The sequence below is a fragment of the Arachis hypogaea genome, chromosome 5 (assembly GCF_003086295.3).
Source record: "Arachis hypogaea cultivar Tifrunner chromosome 5, arahy.Tifrunner.gnm2.J5K5, whole genome shotgun sequence".
Taxonomy (NCBI): domain Eukaryota; kingdom Viridiplantae; phylum Streptophyta; class Magnoliopsida; order Fabales; family Fabaceae; genus Arachis; species Arachis hypogaea.
The window spans coordinates 45,828,443-45,847,284 of NC_092040.1; the positions used below are offsets into that span (position 1 = coordinate 45,828,443).

At 39.8% G+C, this 18,842-nt stretch overlaps 1 non-coding gene across 1 annotated transcript; it reads left to right on the forward strand.

The window, feature by feature from the left end:
- Nucleotides 1–2,286: 2,286 nt before the first annotated feature.
- On the forward strand, nucleotides 2,287–2,394 carry LOC112804964 (small nucleolar RNA R71). The gene has a single exon (XR_003203580.1). It is a non-coding gene; the product is annotated as a small nucleolar RNA R71 (small nucleolar RNA).
- Nucleotides 2,395–18,842: the final 16,448 nt, after the last annotated feature.

An 18,842-nucleotide genomic window follows, 5' to 3' on the forward strand; every position in this document is an offset into this window, starting at 1 on the left:
ATGAAGGATGGATGTGAGTGGTGAAGAGAATAGTGGGATTTGATAGGTGAGGGATTTTTGGGGAAGAGGTGTTGAGGTGATTGGTGAATGGGTGAAGAAGAGAGAGGGTGGTGGGGTAGGTGGGGATCCTGTGGGGTCCACAGATCCTGAGGTATCAAGGATAATTCATCCCTGCACCAAGTGGCGAGCAAAAATGCTCTTCATGCCAATTCTGGCGTTAAACGCCGGGCTGGTGCCCATTTCTGGCGTTTAACTCCAACTTCTTGCTCTTTCCTGGCGTTTAACGCCAGTCTGGTGCCCCTTTCTGGCGTTAAATGCCCAGAATGGTGCCAGACTGGGTGTTAAACGCCCATTTGCTGCCCTTACTGGCGTTTAAACGCCAGCAAGGTTTTCCTCCAGGGTGTGCTGTTTTTCTTTCTGTTTTTCATTTTGTTTTTGCTTTTTTGATTGATTTTGTGACTTCCCATGATCCTCAGCCTACAGAAAACATAAAATAACAAAGGAAAATAGATAAATATATCATTGGGTTGCCTCCCAACAAGCACTTCTTTAATGTCAGTTGCTTGACAGAGGGCTCTCATGGAGCCTCACAGATACTCAGAGCAATGTTGGAACCTCCCAACACCAAACTTAGAGTTTGAATGTGGGGGCTCAACACCAAACTTAGAATTTGGTTGTGGCCTCCCAACACCAAACTTAGAGTTTGACTGTGGGGGCTCTGTTTGACTCTGTTTTGAGAGAAGCTCTTCATGCTTCCTCTCCATGGTTACAGAGGGATATCCTTGAGCCTTAAACACAAAGGATTCTTCATTCACTTGAATGATCAATTCTCCTCTGTCAACATCAATCACAGCCTTTGCTGTGGCTAGGAAGGGTCTGCCAAGGATGATGGATTCATCCATGCACTTCCCAGTCTCTAGGACTATGAAATCAGCAGGGATGTAATGGTCTTCAATCTTTACCAGAACATCCTCTACAAGTCCATAAGCTTGTTTTCTTGAATTGTCTACCATCTCTAGTGAGATTCTTGCAGCTTGTACCTCAAAGATCCCTAGCTTCTCCATTACAGAGAGAGGCATGAGGTTTATGCTTGACCCTAGGTCACACAAGGCCTTCTTGAAGGTCATGGTGCCTATGGCACAAGGTATTGAGAACTTCCCAGGGTCCTGTCTCTTCTGAGGTAATTTTCACCTAGACAAGGTATCCAGTTCTTTGGTGAGCAAAGGGGGTTCATCCTCCCAAGTCTCATTACCAAATAACTTGTCATTTAACTTTATGATTGCTCCAAGGTATTTAGCAACTTGCGTTTCAGTGATATCTTCATCCTCTTCAGAGGAAGAATACTCATCAGAGCTCATGAATGGCAGAAGTAAATCCAATGGAATCTCTATGGTCTCATTATGAACCTCAGATTCCCATGGTTCCTCATTAGGGAACTCATTGGAAGCCAGTGGACATCCATTGAGGTCTTCCTCAGTGGCGTTCATTGCCTCTTCCTCCTCTCCAAGTTTGGCCATGTGGGTCATATTAATGGCATTGCATTCTCCTTTTGGATTCTCTTTTGTATTGCTTGGAAGAGTACTAGGAGGGAGTTCAGTAATTTTCTTGCTCAGCTGTCCCACTTGTGCCTCCAAATTCCTAATAGAAGACCTTGTTTCAGTCATAAAACTTTGAGTGGTTTTGATTAGATCAGAGACCATGGTTGCTAAGTCAGAGTGGCTCTGCTTAGAATTCTCTGTCTGTTGCTGAGAAGATGATGGAAAAGGCTTGCCATTGCTAAACCTGTTTCTTCCACCATTATTGTTGTTGAAACCTTGTTGAGGTCTCTGTTGATCCTTCCATGAGAGATTTGGATGATTTCTCCATGAAGGATTATAGGTGTTTCCATAGGGTTCTCCCATGTAATTCACCTTTTCCATTGAAGGGTTCTCAGGATCATAAGCTTCTTCTTCAGATGAAGCATCCTTAGTACTTCCTGGTGCAGCTTGCATTTTAGACAGACTTTGAGAAATCATATTAACTTGTTGAGTCAATATTTTTGTTCTGAGCCAGTATGGCATTCAGAGTATCAATCTCAAGAACTCCTTTCTTCTGATTCATCCCATTGTTCACAGGATTCCTTTCAGAAGTGTACATGAATTGGTTATTTGCAACTATTTCAATGAGCTATTGAGCTTCTGCAGGTGTCTTCTTCAGATGAAGAGATCCTCCAGCAGAGCTATCCAATGACATCTTAGACAGTTCAGATAGACCATCATAGAAGATACCTATGATGCTCCATTCAGAAAGCATGTCAGAAGGACACTTTCTGATCAATTATTTGTAACTTTCCCAAGCTTCATAGAGGAATTCTCCTTCCTTCTGTCTGAAGGTTTGGACTTCCACTCTAAGCTTACTCAATTTTTGAGGTGGAAAGAACTTTGCCAAGAAGGCATTGACTAGCTTTTCCCAAGAGTTCAGGCTTTCTTTAGGTTGTGAGTCCAACCAAATCCTAGCTCTGTCTCTTACAGCAAAAGGGAATAGCATAAGTCTGTAGACCTCAGGGTCAACCCCATTGGTCTTGACAGTGTCACAGATTTGCAAGAACTCAGCTAAAAACTGATGAGGATCTTCCAATGGAAGTCCGTGGAACTTGCAATTCTGTTGCATTAGAGAAACTAATTGAGGCTTAAGCTCAAAGTTGTTTGCTCCAATGGAAGGGATAGAGATGCTTCTCCCATAGAAGTCGGGAGTAGGTGCAGTAAAGTCACCCAGCACCTTCCTTGCATTGTTGGCATTGTTGTTGTTTTCGGCTGCCATGGGTTCTTCTTCTTTGAAGATTTCTGTTAGGTCCTCTACAGAGAGTTGTGCCTTAGCTTCTCTTAGCTTTCGCTTCAAGGTCCTTTCAGGTTCAGAGTCAGCCTCAACAAGAATGCTTTTGTCTTTGCTCCTGCTCATATGAAAGAGAAGAGAACAAGAAAATATGGAATCCTCTATGTCACAATATAGAGATTCCTTGAGGTGTCAGAGGAAAAGAAAAATAGAAGGAAGAGGTATAAGAATTCGAACTTATCAAGAAAGATGGAGTTTGAATTGTGCGTTAAGGAGACGTGTTAGTCCATAAATAGAAGGATGTGAGAAGAGGGGAAGAAATTTTTGAAAATAAATTAAAAATATTTTAAAAACATTTTGAAAAAATACTAATTGATTTTCGAAAACGAAGAGTGGAAAAGAAATCAAGTGATTTTTGAAAAAGATTTTGAAATTAGAAATAAAAAAGATATGATTGAAAACTATTTTGAAAAAGATGTGATTAAGAAGATATGATTGAAAAGTTATGGTTTTAAAAAGATGTGATTGGGAAGATATTATTTGAAAAATAATTTAAAAAGATTTGATTTTAAAAATTAATAACCTGCCTAATCAAGAAAGATATGATTCAGACATTAAACCTTTCTCAACAGAAAAGGCAACATACTTGAAATGTTGAATCAAATTATTAATTGATAGCAAGTATTTTTGAAAAAGAAAGAAATTGATTATGATTGAAAAGATATGATTTGAAAAAGATTTGATTTTGAAAAATTTTGAAAACTTGAAAAAAATTTGAGTTAAAAACAGAATCTTCCCTCTTGTGCTATCCTGGCGTTAAACGTCCAGAATGGTATACATTCTGGCGTTTAACGCCCAAATCACTACCCTTTTGGGCGTTAAACGCCCAACCAGGCACCCTGGCTGGCGTTTAAACGCCAGTTTTCCTTCCTCACTGGGCGTTTTGAACTCCCAGCTTTTTCTGTGTTATTCCTCTGCTGAATGTTTTGAATCTTCAATTCTCTGTATTATTGACTTGAAAAGACACAAATTAAAATTTTTTTGGATTTTTAATAATGAGGAATAATCAAAATGCAACTAAAAATCAAATAAACAATGTATGCAAGACACCAAACTTAGAAGTTTGTATACTATTGACACTAACAAAATGAGAATGCATATGAGAAACAACAAAACACACAAGACAAGAGAATTTAAAGATCAGAGCAAGAAATTATCAAGAATATCTTGAAGATCAATTAAGACACATGAAAGGATGCAAGAAGAACAGAAACATGCAATTGACACCAAACTTAAAATGAGACACTAGACTCAACAAGCAACACAAAATATTTTTGGTTTTTATGATTTTGTAATTTTGTTTTGGTTTTTTCAAAAATTAAGTGGAACAGAAAATAAAGATATCAAAATTCTTAATGAGAATTCCAGGAATCATGCAATGTTAGTCTAAAGCTTCAGTCTAAAGAAATTAGACATGGCTAGCCAAGCTTCAGCAGGACATTGCATTCAAGAGCTAAATTGATGAAAATCAATCAGCTTTGTGATGATAAGAACATCACCTTGAAACACTAGAATTCATTCTTTAGAACTCTGAAAAATACCTAAGCTAAGCAACAAGATGAACCGTCAGTTGTCCAAACTCAACAACCCCTGGCAACGGTGCCAAAAACTTGGTGCACAAAATTGTTATCTCTACTTTTTATAACTCAAACAATCCCCGGTAATGGCTCCAAAAACTTGGTGCTCAATACCATGGTCTAAACACAACTTCGCACAACTAACCAGTAAGTGCACTGGGTCGTCCAAGTAATAAACCTTACGCGAGTAAGGGTCGATCCCACGGAGATTGTTGGTATGAAGCAAGCTATGGTCACCTTGTAAATCTCAGTCAGGCAGATTCAAATGGTTATGGATGATAATGAATAAAGCATAAAATAAGGATAGAGATACTTATGTAATTCATTGGTGAGAATTTCAGATAAGCGTATGGAGATGCTTTGTCCCTTCCGTCTCTCTGCTTTCCTACTATCTTCATCCAATCCTTCTTACTCCTTTCCATGGCAAGCTGTATGTTGGGCATCACCATTGTCAGTGGCTACAGTCCCGTCCTCTCAGTGAAAATGTTCAACGCGCTCTGTCACAGCACGGCTAATCATCTGTCGGTTCTCAATCAGGTTGGAATAGAATCCATTGATTCTTTTGCGTCTGTCACTAATGCCCAGCCTTCAGGAGTTTGAAGCTCGTCACAGTCATTCAATCATTGAATCCTACTCAGAATACCATAGACAAGGTTTAGACCTTCCGGATTCTCTTGAATGCCGCCATCAATTCTAGCTTATACCACGAAGATTCTGATTAAGGAATCCAAGAGATATCCACTCAATCTAAGGTAGAACGGAGGTTGTTGTCAGGCACAAGTTCATAGGTGAGAATGATGATGAGTGTCACGGATCATCACATTTTCCAAGTTGAGGAACAAGTGATATCTTAGAACAAGAACAAGCTGAATTGAATAGAAGAACAATAGTAATTGCATTAATACTCGAGGTACAGCAGAGCTCCACACCTTAATCTATGGTGTGTAGAAACTCCACCATTGAAAATACATAAGAACAAGGTTTAGGCATGGCCGTGAGGCCAGCTTCATGATCTAAGATAGCATAAGACTAAAGATAGCTACCCCGACAAAAATACAATAGTAAAAGGTCCTATTTGTAGAGAACTAGTAGCCTAGGGTTTACAGAAATGAGTAAATGACATAAAAATCCACTTCCGGGCCCACTTGGTGTGTGCTTGGGCTGAGCATTGAAGTTTTCATGTGTAGAGACTTTTCTTGAAGTTAAACGCCAGCTTTTATGCCAGTTTGGGCGTTTAACTCCCATTCTTGTGCCAGTTCCGGCGTTTAACGCCGGGCAGTTTTGAGCTGATTTGGAACGCCAGTTTGGGCCATCAAATTTTGGGCAAAGTATGAACTATTATACATTGCTGGAAAGCCCAGGATGTCTACTTTCCAACGCAGTTAAGAGCGCGCCAATTGGGCTTCTGTAACTCCAGAAAATCCACTTCGAGTGCAAGGAGGTCAGAATCCAACAGCATCTGCAGTCCTTTTCAGGTTCTGAATCAGATTTTTGCTCAGGTCCCTCAATTTCAGTCAGAAAATATATGAAATCACAGAAAAACACACAAACTCATAGTAAAGTCCAGAAAAGTAAATTTTAACTAAAAACTAATAAAAATATAATAAAAACTAACTAAAACATACTAAAAACATACTAAAAACAATGCCAAAAAGCGTATAAATTATCCGCTCATCAACAGGTCTTGACTCCCTTTCTGTCCGGAGCACTCGCATGCTTGGTGCGAGTGCACACCCACCCTGTCGCGCCTGGTGTGCGTACGCACACATATATGTGCATACGCACAAGTGCTGTTTTGGGCAAAATTTTTAATGCACTTTCAATTAAGCCATAAGCACTTCCGCCACCTCCATCCCTCTCTTTTCTTGCATATTCCATGTTTTTCTACTTGTTTTACTTAGTTTTTCTTACATTTCATTTTCATTTTAGTTATTATATTAGTTTTACTTTAGTTGTTTCTAATTAAATAAATTGTAAGTGTTTGTTTGATGTTGATAGGGTTGCTTGAATTTCATCAATGCACTTATACTTTGCCTTAACTTACTAGTACCTAGTGGGTTTGAATACTCATGTTTTGATTGTACCACTAGGAAAAATTATGTAAGTACATTGAATTGAGTGAATTGAGTGGAATTACTTGTTCATCATGATTTTTGAAGTTAAATTCATCATATGACCGATAATTGCTCCTTGTTAATGTTTTTGCATTTGTTTAAGTGACTCAACTTGATTCTTATCAAGCGTGTCGCTTTTTATAACAAGTATCATACCATGTGACTCTTACTTTATGTTTCATGATGAATAAGGAGTTTTTGTTTGTTATTGGATTGGTTATTGTTGATTGTGCTTCTATAGCAATTTGCGCTTCCACTTGCACACCATCAATATCCAATAATTCTTAAAATTCAATTCACTCTTGTTGTAATTGCCCAAGCTTGCTTGTACTTCATTGACGCTCATCTATTGCTTGCACCTTAGGCCATTTAATTGAGGAACTCATGCTTACCTTTTGATTGTGTGGATGCCATTTTAACCGGCCATTGTGTGTATTCTAACCGTGCGTATAATTAGAATACACACACGGCTCATTTTCATCATACCACACCACTATGCAAACTTCCTCAATTAAATGTTTACTTGTTTTCTTTTATCTCTAAGTATACAATGTATTTGCTCCCTCCTTTACCTTTTTGTTCTACTTACCCAATGATTCCTAATTATACTTTATTCATTCTTTTTGAGGATGAGAAATAAAGGCAAGGAGCCGGGAGAGGAGAAAGATGCCGAGGATGGAGATGCCAAGCCCGCATTTGACTTGGAGATTTTAGTGCAACCCAAGCCCCTGCATCCGCCAACTGGAGGTGGAGCTCTTCAGAGACATTTCCCCTCAGATCGTGTTCGTGCACGGAGGACCGTGCAAACGTTTAAGTGTGGGAGAGGATTCACCATTTTTGGGGCGTAACTTTCTTTTCTGAACACTTTGCACTTTCTTTATTTTTGTTTTCTTTTATTATGTTTCATGTAGATATTTTGAGTGTTTTTAACTGTTGCATTGCATTTTTCTTTTAGTATATATATCTTAGTTTATTTCTAGTTATTGCATTTGGCATTTTTGCTTTTGCATGGTATATATTTTATAGATAGAAGTTGTGATTAGATGATGTGAATAGTATAGCACCTAGTTCAATTTTGATTCTAATTGTTCATGTTAATTTTTGGTTGTTGAAAATTAGGAAAAGAACTAGGAAATTTTGAAAATTGCATCCATCACATCATACATACATATAGGAAATAATTTTGGTGAAAAACAACAAAAATTTTCAAGAATTTTGTTTCAAGGGCATTCTATTGAATTGATTTGGAAAAAATTGTTTTTAAACTTGCTTGAATGATTTTTATGGAACATAGAAGAGAGATAGAACAAAATACCTTGTGAGTTTTTGAATTTTAATGAGTGGTTACACATCTTAACCACTATTTTTGTTCATTGTGTCATATGCTTCTTTTATGATTGTAATATCGGTTTTGCTTGATTCTTTATGTCCTGTATTTGATGTTTTGATTGCATTTAGCATGATTGAGGCCATCTTTGAATTAAACTCACTCACCCATATAGCCTAACCCTTATATCTACCTTTGTTAACCCTTTTGAGCCTCTTAACCCCATTTGTTCTAATTGTTAGCACATCACAATCCTAAGTGGAAAACCATTAATCACCTTGAATTCCATCTTTGATTAGCTTAGGTTGAAGGTGTGTGTTTCATTTAAGTGTGGGGGAAGTTATGGGAACATTGGTAGTGAATGAAAAAGCTTATTTTGGGTATTTTATTGAAAATTTTGGAAAATGGGTGCACATTCATGTGTTGATTTGCTGTAACCATATGCATTTGTCATAGAAAAAGAAAAAGAAAATAGAAAAATATGAAATGAAATGAAAATAATAATAATAATAAAAAGGGACATAGGTTGCCCCAAAGAAAAGAAAAAAATATGAATAAGGAATGCATATGTGTTTTAAATAGAAACTATGGCATGAATGTGTGTGAAAAGAAGTAACGGGTGGTTAGAATGCATATTTGTGATTTGGTTGATATAGGTTGAGTTGGACATGCAAGCTAATCAAAGATCCAATTCATTAGTCCACTTAGCCATATTTATCCTACCTTAACCCTAACCCCATTACAACCCTCTAAAGACCTCATGATACTTGCACTCATGCATCACATATTTGTTGATTATTAGATGAAAAGCAAATCCTTGAAAGCATGATTAGAAGAAGACTTGAGTGATTAAACCCTAGACACCGAGTGATTAGAGCGTATACACACATAGTGAAGGTTCAATCATTCGACTCTATTTGCCATACTTCTTATCATGCATTCTTGCAAGTTGCTTCTTTTTGATGAGTTAAATCAATTCCATAGATTGTGATTGCATTGAGATATTTCCTTGCTTAGCCCTATGTGTCTATATACTTGCTTGGAAATTTGTTTGTTTGTTTTCACCAATTTCATATAGATACTATAGATAGGTATAGATAGTATATAGTATACTTGTAAGGTCCCACATCGGTTGGGGAGGGGAACGAAGCATGCCTTATAAGGGTGTGGATACCTCTCCCTAGCATGACGTGTTTTGACGAATGAGTGTGGGGGGCTTCGGCTATCATCCCTATCGTCAACGGCAAAACTGTGAGGCCTTGTGTGCCAAAGCGGACAATATCGTGCTAGCGGGTGGTCTGGGCTGTTACAATACTTGCATGCATATAGGTAGTTGCATTCAATAAATTGTTTCCCTTTGATCATTCTCCTTGTTGGTTTGGCATGAGGACATGCTATTATTTAAGTGTGGGAGAATTGATGAGTCCATATTTGATGAGATATTTTGGCTCGATTTGAGTGGATTTCATCGCATAAACCTACACTTAAGCACCAAAATAGCATACTTTTGTGTTTTCTCTTTAAATTGATCTTAAATGTGAAAACATGTATTTTTGTGCTTAAATTGAGCAATTCAATTCCACTTTTATTCCATCTGATACCGTGACATATTTGTTGAGTGATTTCAGATCAAAGAGGTAAGAATGGATATGCAAAAGTGGAAGGAAGCATATACAAAGGGAGAAAATATGAAGAAAACATGGAGGAAGCACTCAGGCATGCGTGCGTGCGCACATGCAAGCGTGCGTACGCACAAGAAGGAAATTGGCATATGTGCGTGCACACAAGTACCTGTGCGTACGCACAAGTCCCTGCACGTGGATTCATTAATGAAACACGTGCTGCGGCATTTTGGGGGCCTTTGGCCCAGTTTTGGAAGGCTTGATGCTGAATGGGAAGTGCTATATCAAGGGGAATTGATGCCATATGAAGGAGCCAACTTAGAATAGGAAAACACATAGTAGGAGTAGGAGTAGTGTAGATTAGGAAATTATCTCTTAGAGTTTTTAATTAGGGTTTGTAGAATTTTGTAGTTCAAGTTTGATTTTGGATTCTTGCAATTTTCATTGTAAGTATTTCTTTAATTGTCTCTTTTATTACACTACTTGTTCTACAATTTTCTTTTATTTTTCCCTTGTCAATATATACTTAGTTTTGCAATTTTGAGTTTCTAGTTGGTTAGTTTGATGTTTGATGACTTTTATATGCTTATTGGATTGCTTTTGTTCATTTTGATCATTTGGTTGTTTATAGCTTTCATTAATTTACCAAATTTGCCATGTTTTATGTTCATGCCCTCTATGTGTTTGATGAAATACCAATCTTAGTTATGGGGTAGATTTTCACCCCTTGGCTTGGGAAAATGAGTGTATGGATTGCTAGAGCTATAATGTCCAACATTTACTGATAATTCTTGGGTTGTTAGTTGTTATTGTTTCCGCTAACGCTAGCTTCTTACCAATTAATTTGGTGAGTTAGCTAGGATTTGTGGATTAATAACAATCACTTGACTTATCCTTTGATGTTAAGGGTTGATTTAGTGAGATTAATCCATTATAATTATCATAGTTGTGGTTATGGCAAGGAAGGGATTCTATAACTCATCCCAAGTCACGGTTTCGTTTATGTTTTGAACCACTTTTTCATCACTTTATAGCTTTACTTGTTTATATTACACATATAGTTCTTTTATCTCTTCATTACTTTATTAATTGCAATTTTTGTCTCGTTCTTTTATCTCTTTATTTGTTTATTTCAATCATTGAAAAACCCATTTGCTTTCTCACAACCAAAATTGCATGCACTTGTTGGCACTAGTTCCTAGGGAGAACGACCCGGAAGTCTAAATACTTTCGGTAAATTTTGTGCATTGATTGTGACATCTTTAGGATTGTAATTTGATTGATGACCAATGGTTGGGTTTGGACTATACTTGCAACATCAATCCTATTTTTAGTGTGAAAATCCAAATCTATGCTTTTGGACGTTGTCAGGTAACGTCCGACGTCTCTGGCACTCCTTCGATTGGATGAGGGAGACCTCCAGATGCTCTGTGACAAAGGGGTCATGTTTGGAAGTGGTGAAGTGGCGGGGCAGTATGAGTTGGTGCTTGCCGATGAAAACGAGAAGGTTTGCTATCTCAACTTGCATTCCCCTCATATCCCCAACTGGATTTGGATGCATGAGCCTTTGTTCACTAAGTTAGGGGTTTAGCACTTCAACTACCCTTTTTCAAATTCCAAATAGCTCTCTCGAACTGGGCTTCGGTGGCGCCGTCCCAACTGCATCTGAATAGCTAGGCGGCTATTCAAATCTTTGAGCTGGTGTGTGATTTCCTGGAGATACCAGATCGGGTTGAGGTTTTTTTTATTCTTCTTCCTGTGTACCATTCCGCACAAGGAGGGAAAACATAAGAAATGGTACATATTTTTCCGGGCCCAGACAAACCACCGACTCTTCGACTTGTTCGAAGACTCATTTCATGGCTTCAAGGCGAAGTATTTCAAGGTCCATCCCGTCGAGAGTTGTCACCCTTTTTTGCTTTTGCCAGAGGGGGAGCACCGGATTTGCACATATTGGAATTTTTAGGTCGGGGCTATCTATATGACGAGGGTGACCTACGAAGGGCTGTCCCCTGAAAATAAGGAAATTGCTGATATCCTATTAGCGCTTTTTGGGGACAAGCCTTTGAATCCTCGTGACATGATGGGGGGGTCTTGAGGTGGGCAGATCTTATATTGATAGGTTTTTGTTTGTTTTCGAGCTTAAGTGTATACCTTACGATCTTGTAACTTATTTATTTTCCTATTTTCTTTGTTTTCGTAGTTGGAATGGCTGATCGGTTGATGATGTTACAGTGGTTGAAGGATGCTTTAGTGGTTACCCTGTAGGCTGAGGTTGAAGGGTCCTCTTAGTCAACCCGTTCGACGGCTTATATCCCAAGCTCTCAGATGGTCTCATAGGAGATTGTCCAAGGGGTTGCTAGGGATGACGACCTTTAGGAGATCCTGATCCCTAAGCCTGACAAGAAGTGTAAGAAGCCGAAGGGGTTAACCACGAGGGGGTTAGCACAGATATGGTTACCCCATGTGTGATAGATAGGTCCTTCAATGCCCTTGGCTTTATTCACCGTCATTTGCTACCGGGTACTGATGATTTTTTTAAGGATTGCAATTTTTTGGGCCAGGCTGAGTCAGTGTACCACGCTCTTCTCCAATCTACTGTTATTATCCGGAAAGCTGACCCTACACTTTTGCAAACTTTCCGTCTTGATGGGAAGCTTCGGCAGGCTCAGGCAGATTTGGGCTTTTTGAAAAGGCAGATAGAGGTGGCTGAGGTTGCTCGGGCAAAGCCAGCCAAGGATGCCGAGGATGCGAGTGCTGAGATTGTTAGAGCAGGAGATCGAGCTATCAATTCAAGTTGTTAGGACCCAAAAGCTGGCTACCGATGTTGAGGTTGCGGCTGCTGCTGCCCGTTTTGAGGTAAAGGGGGGCGAAGGCTGAGGTTGAAAGCTTGAAGAAACGGAATACCGGTCTTCTAGCTGATGCTCAGGTGGCCGTCTCAGCTACCGAGGAAGCTCTGAAGGCGCAAGTCTAGATTTCGGCCCCGGACGTGGATGTGTCCGAGATGGGAGCCTTTCAAACTGTGAAGGATGGCTAGATCGTGGATCTGGAGTAGCTTGCTTCTGTTTTTTTATGTTTTATTTCATAAGTTTGTAAGCCGTCTATTTGGCGGCATACTTTTTTCGGAACATTTTTCTTCTTTTCTTTAAGTTTTTAAGCCATTCTCTCGGGTCTTTAGACTATTGTTGATGGCCTCTTGGTGGGCTTTATTTTGCTTGTGTATGAATAGTGGGTCTCCTGGTGGGCCATTTTAAATGCTTGTATTTACTTTTATGGATATCCGTTTGTATTGGCCTCAGGGGTGATCGAGCCCTAGGGGTAGCCGTTAGTTTATTCTATTTGTTCCGTTAGTTTGGTGAGAATGCAAGAAAATATTTAAAAAAGGGAAAATATTTAAATGACTTTTATTGAGGGTTGGGCCTTGTTAAAACCTCCCGTCATGGGTAGGAAAGAGTAGCAAAAAAATGATAGACAAAATAGAGATGATGATAAGCGGAAATATCACAAAAATAAAGGGAAAAAATAAAAAAGGACATTAATCTTGGTAAAGGAATCTGGTCAGTGGGACGTCTTTATGCGTAGTAGCATCGTACGTTGCGGCATTCTATGACCCCGGTAACTCAGTCCCGTTGAGTCGCTCGAGTTTGTAGGCTCCTTTTCCAATAATGGACTTGATTCTGTAGGGTCCCTCCCAATTGGGTGTGAGGTTTCCTTCTCCCACGAAAGGGGACCGATGTCGTTTTGTTTTAGGCATGGTCTCCCTATTTGAAGTCTCGCTTCACCACGTTGTGGTTGTACTTTAGGCTTGTTCTTTGTTTTAGGGCTAGCTCCCGCAGGTGTGCTATGCCCCGGATTTCATCTACAAGATCTCGCTCTGCGTCCTCGTCGAGTATCCCATGGTTCTTCATGGGCTAGAATCTCCGACCTCCACCGAAATGATGGCCTATAGGCCATATGTTAACCGAAAAGGGATTTTTCCGGTTGAGGTTTGAGGGGATGTTCAGTATGACCAGAGGATGGATCTGAGTTCATCGGTCGATAGGCCTTTAGCCTCGTCTAGTCGTTTCTTGAGACCCTTTACAATGATCTTGTTGGCTGCTTCTACTTGGGCATTGGTTTATGGGTGTTCTATCGAGTTGAACTGCTGTGAGATGCCAAATCCTTCTAGGAATTCCTTGAATCTTTTGTTTGCAAACCGGGTTCTATATCCGAGATTACGATCTCGGGGATTCCGAACCAAGGTTAAACTTGCCTTTAAAAGAATTTTTGGCATTGGGTGGCCGTGATGCTGGCCAGCGCCTTTGCCTCAATCCATTTGGTGTATCCGGGAGCCATGAAAAAAGGTCATACGAGGTCAATTTCTGAGATTCCGAAAGGGCGGTCTATCGTTATCACGCTGAATTGATAGGGGGCTACTTGGTGAAGGTCAATATGGACTTGGCATTTCCTGCAGCTTTTGACCAATTAGAGGGAATCTCTGATGATGGTGGGCCAAAAATACCCAGTGCAGATGACCTTTTGGACTAGGGTTCTGCCTCCGACGTGATGGCCGCAGCATCTTTCGTGAATCTCACAAAGTATATAATCTGTATCACCGGGCTCTATGCACTTAAGAAGGGGTTGGTACAATCCATGTTTATACAGTTGCCCTGCGATTGTGATATACTTTGCGAATTTCTACTTTATGCGCTTCGCCTCCTGTGGGTTCTCGGTAGGATTCCGTCGGTGAGGTATCGCATGAGTTGAAAGGTCCATGAGTGCTAATTCAATATAGTGAGGTTTAACATGGTTGTGGCTGTTGATGACGGAAAAATTGCATTCGCATAAACTACTGGCAAGTATATCGAGTCGCATCAAGTAGTAAAACTTACAAGAGTGAGATCGATCCCACAGGGATTGATGGATCAAGCAACCTTAATGAGGTGATATGTCTAGTCAAGCTAATATTGAAAGGAGTTTGGTGAAATTGATTTAACAGAATGTAAATTGCAAGAAATCTAAATTGCTGAATGTAAATTGCTTGAAACGTAAATGGCAAGGAACTAAATAACTAAAACGTAAAGAGCAAGAAATTAAAAGAGCAAGAAATCTAAATAACAGACAAGAATGTAAATGCCAACGGAAAATAAAGTGCATGAAAAGTAAATGGGAAATGGGTGCTGGGAATCTAAAGAAAGCAGTAAATCAATGCAATTAAAGGAAACTCAAAGTAAGCAAAGTGAAGAATAACAGAGAGAAAAATTCATTAAGGGTTGGAGATATAATAATCCATCATGAATCAATGGGTTTCAACTCCCTTCTCAATCATATGAGTAGATCTATGGTGGATTGTAATTGATTGGATCCCAATTCCTTGGCAACCCAATCTCTCTAATTACAATCAATCTTGCCAATTCCTTGATCCAATTGTCATGAGAAGAGGTTAAGTGCATGTCTCTCATCCATAAGCCACACTAACTCTGAAGATCTCAATTCCTCCCGAATGGTGTTGATCAAGAGAGTTGTAAGAGATAGAGCTTAAGTTCTAATTTCCATGATTCTCCTTCCGAGGCTCACATGGAAATTCAATGGATCCAAACCCCCGTCTGAAGTGAATGGATCAAATCAAAACAGAAGTTATCTCTTAGCTACCCAAGCGGATTGAGAGGAAGAAGATGTTCACTCAGTCATATGAGTTACAATAGAGCTCCCCCCTAATAAAATTGGGGTTTAGTTGATCATCACTCTAAGAACACTTCAGGAAATTTAAATTGCATTAAAGTAAATCGGATTGAATATGAACTCAAATGTAAAATCACAACAGAGAAGAAGTACAGGAAATTGAAATTGCATAAAAGTAAATGAAGCTTAATACAAACTAAAATGTAGAATTGCAAGAAAGAAAAGTGTATCTAAACTAGAAATCCTATACTAAACTCTTTGGAGTCTCTAATCCTCCAAGAGAGCTCTGGAGTCTCTAATCCTCTAGCCTTCAGAGCCTCTCTATATCTTCAAAAACTCTTCTATTTATACTCTTCTTCTCATCCCTAAAATGGGTCTTCAAGTACTTGGATGTGGACCTTAGCCTTGATTGAAGCAGTTAAGAGTGACTCTTTTAGTAACGTTGACGTTGGGATTAATTCACTAATGTTCATACTTGCACGGGTGCCCTTTTGGAATGAAATTGGCCTGAGTGTTGGTGACAAACGTTGGTGGGCACTAATAGTGGCCAACGTTCCTTTTAAAACCATTGAGGAACGTTTGTGGCAATGTTTGTGCACCAACGTTACTACCAACATTTGCCTGGTCACGCGTGCGCGTCGCCCACGCGTACGCGTCAGATCAAATTTTTTGAAGGATTTTATCAAAGAAGTTGGTGAGCAACATTTGAGGCAACGTTTGCACACCAATGTTGGCCTGGTCACACGTGCGCGTCACCCACGAGTACGCGTGGAGTGTTAATTTCCACGCTCATGCGTACGTGTTGCCCATGCGTGTGCGTTGCAGCCAATTTTCCAATGCATTCCTCTTGAAATTTTATCGAAGACGTTAGTGAGGAATGTTGGTTCACCAACATTCCTACCAACATTAGGCACCTTTTTCTTTGCAACGTTGCTTAGTCCTTCCTTTGCCAACGTTGCTTGCTCTGCTTCTTCTCTGCTCTTCTCTTGCTTCTTCTCACCTATCATCAACCAAACAAATGCATCAAAGCCTTGCTATAATCACAAGATTTTGCATCCTTTACAGCATCAAGTAAATCTTGAATAAATCTCATGAAAATACACATAATTAACCATGTTTGATTGAATCAAGGTATGCATGAAATTTTCATCCAAATACTTACTTATTGCCTAAGAAAAACATGAAAACCAAGTAAAAACAAATGAAAAAGGCTTGTGAAACTAGCCTAAGATGCCTAGGCATCAGCTGTGACAGATGGTTTTTTGATGACTTCCTGGATTAATGAGCGGTTTCACTGGGACCAACTTGGTACTTGCCAACCTAGAGAGTAGGTTGGCGCTCGTGTTGCATTCCCTAGGAATGTGCCAGATGGTCACCTCATCGAACTCGGAGGTTAAGTCATTGACTTTGATTTAGTACTGCTGTAGCAGGGGTCCCTGATAGGCAAAATTATGATTTACACTTTTTATAACTCGAACAATTCTTAGTAATGGCTCCAAAAACTTGGTGCACACTACTATGGTTCACTCACATTCTTGAGTTTGAAGCTCGTCACAGTCATTCAATCCCTGAATCCTACTCGGAATACCATAGACAAGGTTAAGAATTTTCAAATTCTCAAGAATGCTGCCAATGGATTCTAGCTTATACCACGAAGACTCTGATCTCACGGAATGGAAGGCTCGGTTGTCAGGCGAGGGCAACCATGCGTCGTGCATCAGGAATCCAAGAGATACACACTCTAGCTCTCACTTGTAGAACGGAGGTGGTTGTCAGGCACGTGTTCATAGGGATGGATGATAATGAGCGTCACGGATCATCACATCCATCAGGTTGAAGTACGAGTGATATCTTAGAATAAAAATAAGCTTGAATTGAATAAAAGAACAATAGTAATTGCATTAATTCTCGAGGTACAACAGAGCTCCATACCTTAATCTATGGTGTGTAGAAACTCCACCGTTAAAAATACATAAGTGATGGTAGTCCAGGCATGGCCGAATGGCCAGCCCCCAAAATGTGATCAAAGATGTAAAATCCCAGATGAAATTATAATAGTAAAAAGTCCTATTTATACTAGACTAGCTACTAAGGTTACAGAGATAAGTAATTGATGTAGAAATCCACTTCCGGGGCCCACTTAGTGTGTGCTTGGGCTGAGCTTGAGCTTTACACGTGCAGAGGCTTCTCTTGGAGTTAAACGCCAAGTTGTAACATGTTTTTGGCGTTTAACTCTAGTTCGTGACGTGTTTCTGGCGTTTTACTCCAGAAAGCAGCATGAAACTGGCGTTGAACGCCAGTTTGCGTCATCTAAGCTCAAACAAAGTATGGACCATTATATATTGCTGGAAAGCCCTGGATGTCTACTTTTCAACGCCATTGAGAGCGTGCCATTTGGAGTTCTGTAGCTCCAGAAAATCCATCTTGAGTGCAGGTAGGTCAGAATCCAACAACATCAGCAGTCCTTTGTCAGCCTCCTATCAGACTTTTGCTCAATTTCAGCTAGAAAATACCTGAAATCATAGAAAAATACACAAACTCATAGTAAAGTCCATAAATGTAAATTTTTACATAAAAACTAATGAAAACATCCCTAAAAGTAGATAGATCCTACTAAAAATACCTAAAAATAATGCCAAAAAGCGTATAAATTATCCGCTCATCAGCCCCATATTTGGTAGACCCATTTATTTGGGAGCTAAGTACATGGGAGTCACTGCAAACTTCTAGTGTTTTTGCACCGACTTCCTTGGCCAGCGTCAATCCAGCTAGGAGGACTTTGTATTTGACTTGATTGTTGGAGATCAGAAACTCATATCAAATGGACTGTTTGAGCTTTAATCGTGTTTTTGAGCTCAAATATGACCTCGTATTGTGATAGCTCGACTGATTAAGCGAGCATCCATCTTGCCAGGTCTGGCTTCTGCAGTACTTGTCTGACCGCCTAGTCAGTCCAGACCACGATGGGTTGGCTCTGAAAGTACTGCCGAAGGCATCAGGACGCTATGAGTAGCACGTAGGCGAGCTTTTCGAGTCTAGAGTAGCACGTTTTCGCATTTTGGAGAACTTTGCTTATGAAGTATACTGGGTTTTGTGTATTTTGCTCGTCTTCCCGGATTAGCACCGCCGCTAGCGCTTCCTCTGTTATGGACAAGTAGAAATATAGTGTTTCTCCCATTCTAGACTTTAAGAGCATAAGAGGTTTTGCTAGCACCTTTTTGAAATACTGGAACGCTTCTTCGTATTCGGAATGCTCTTTTTCATGAGTTTAAAGAAGGGGATGGCCTTTTGAGCCGAGGCACTGAGGAACCGTGAAAGGGCAGCAAGTCACTCAGTCAGCCTTTAGACGTCCTTGATGTTTGCCGGTTGCTCATCTCGAGGATAGCCCTACATTTTTTAGGTTTTTTCTACTCCTCGTTGTGTGATCATGAAGCCAAGAAATTTCCTGACTTCCATTTCGAAAACGCATTTCGTCGGGTTGAAGTGCATTCGGTGCTTCCGTAGAGAGCCTAGTATGAGTTTGAGGTCGTCAATGAGCTCGTCGCTGTCTCTGTTTTAGCGAGCATGTCGTCGATATAGACCTCTCGTTTGGTCCCCGAGAGGTCTTTGAAGATCTTTTGTGACGAGCCTTTGATATGTGGCCCACTGTTTTTTAGTCTGAAGGGCATGA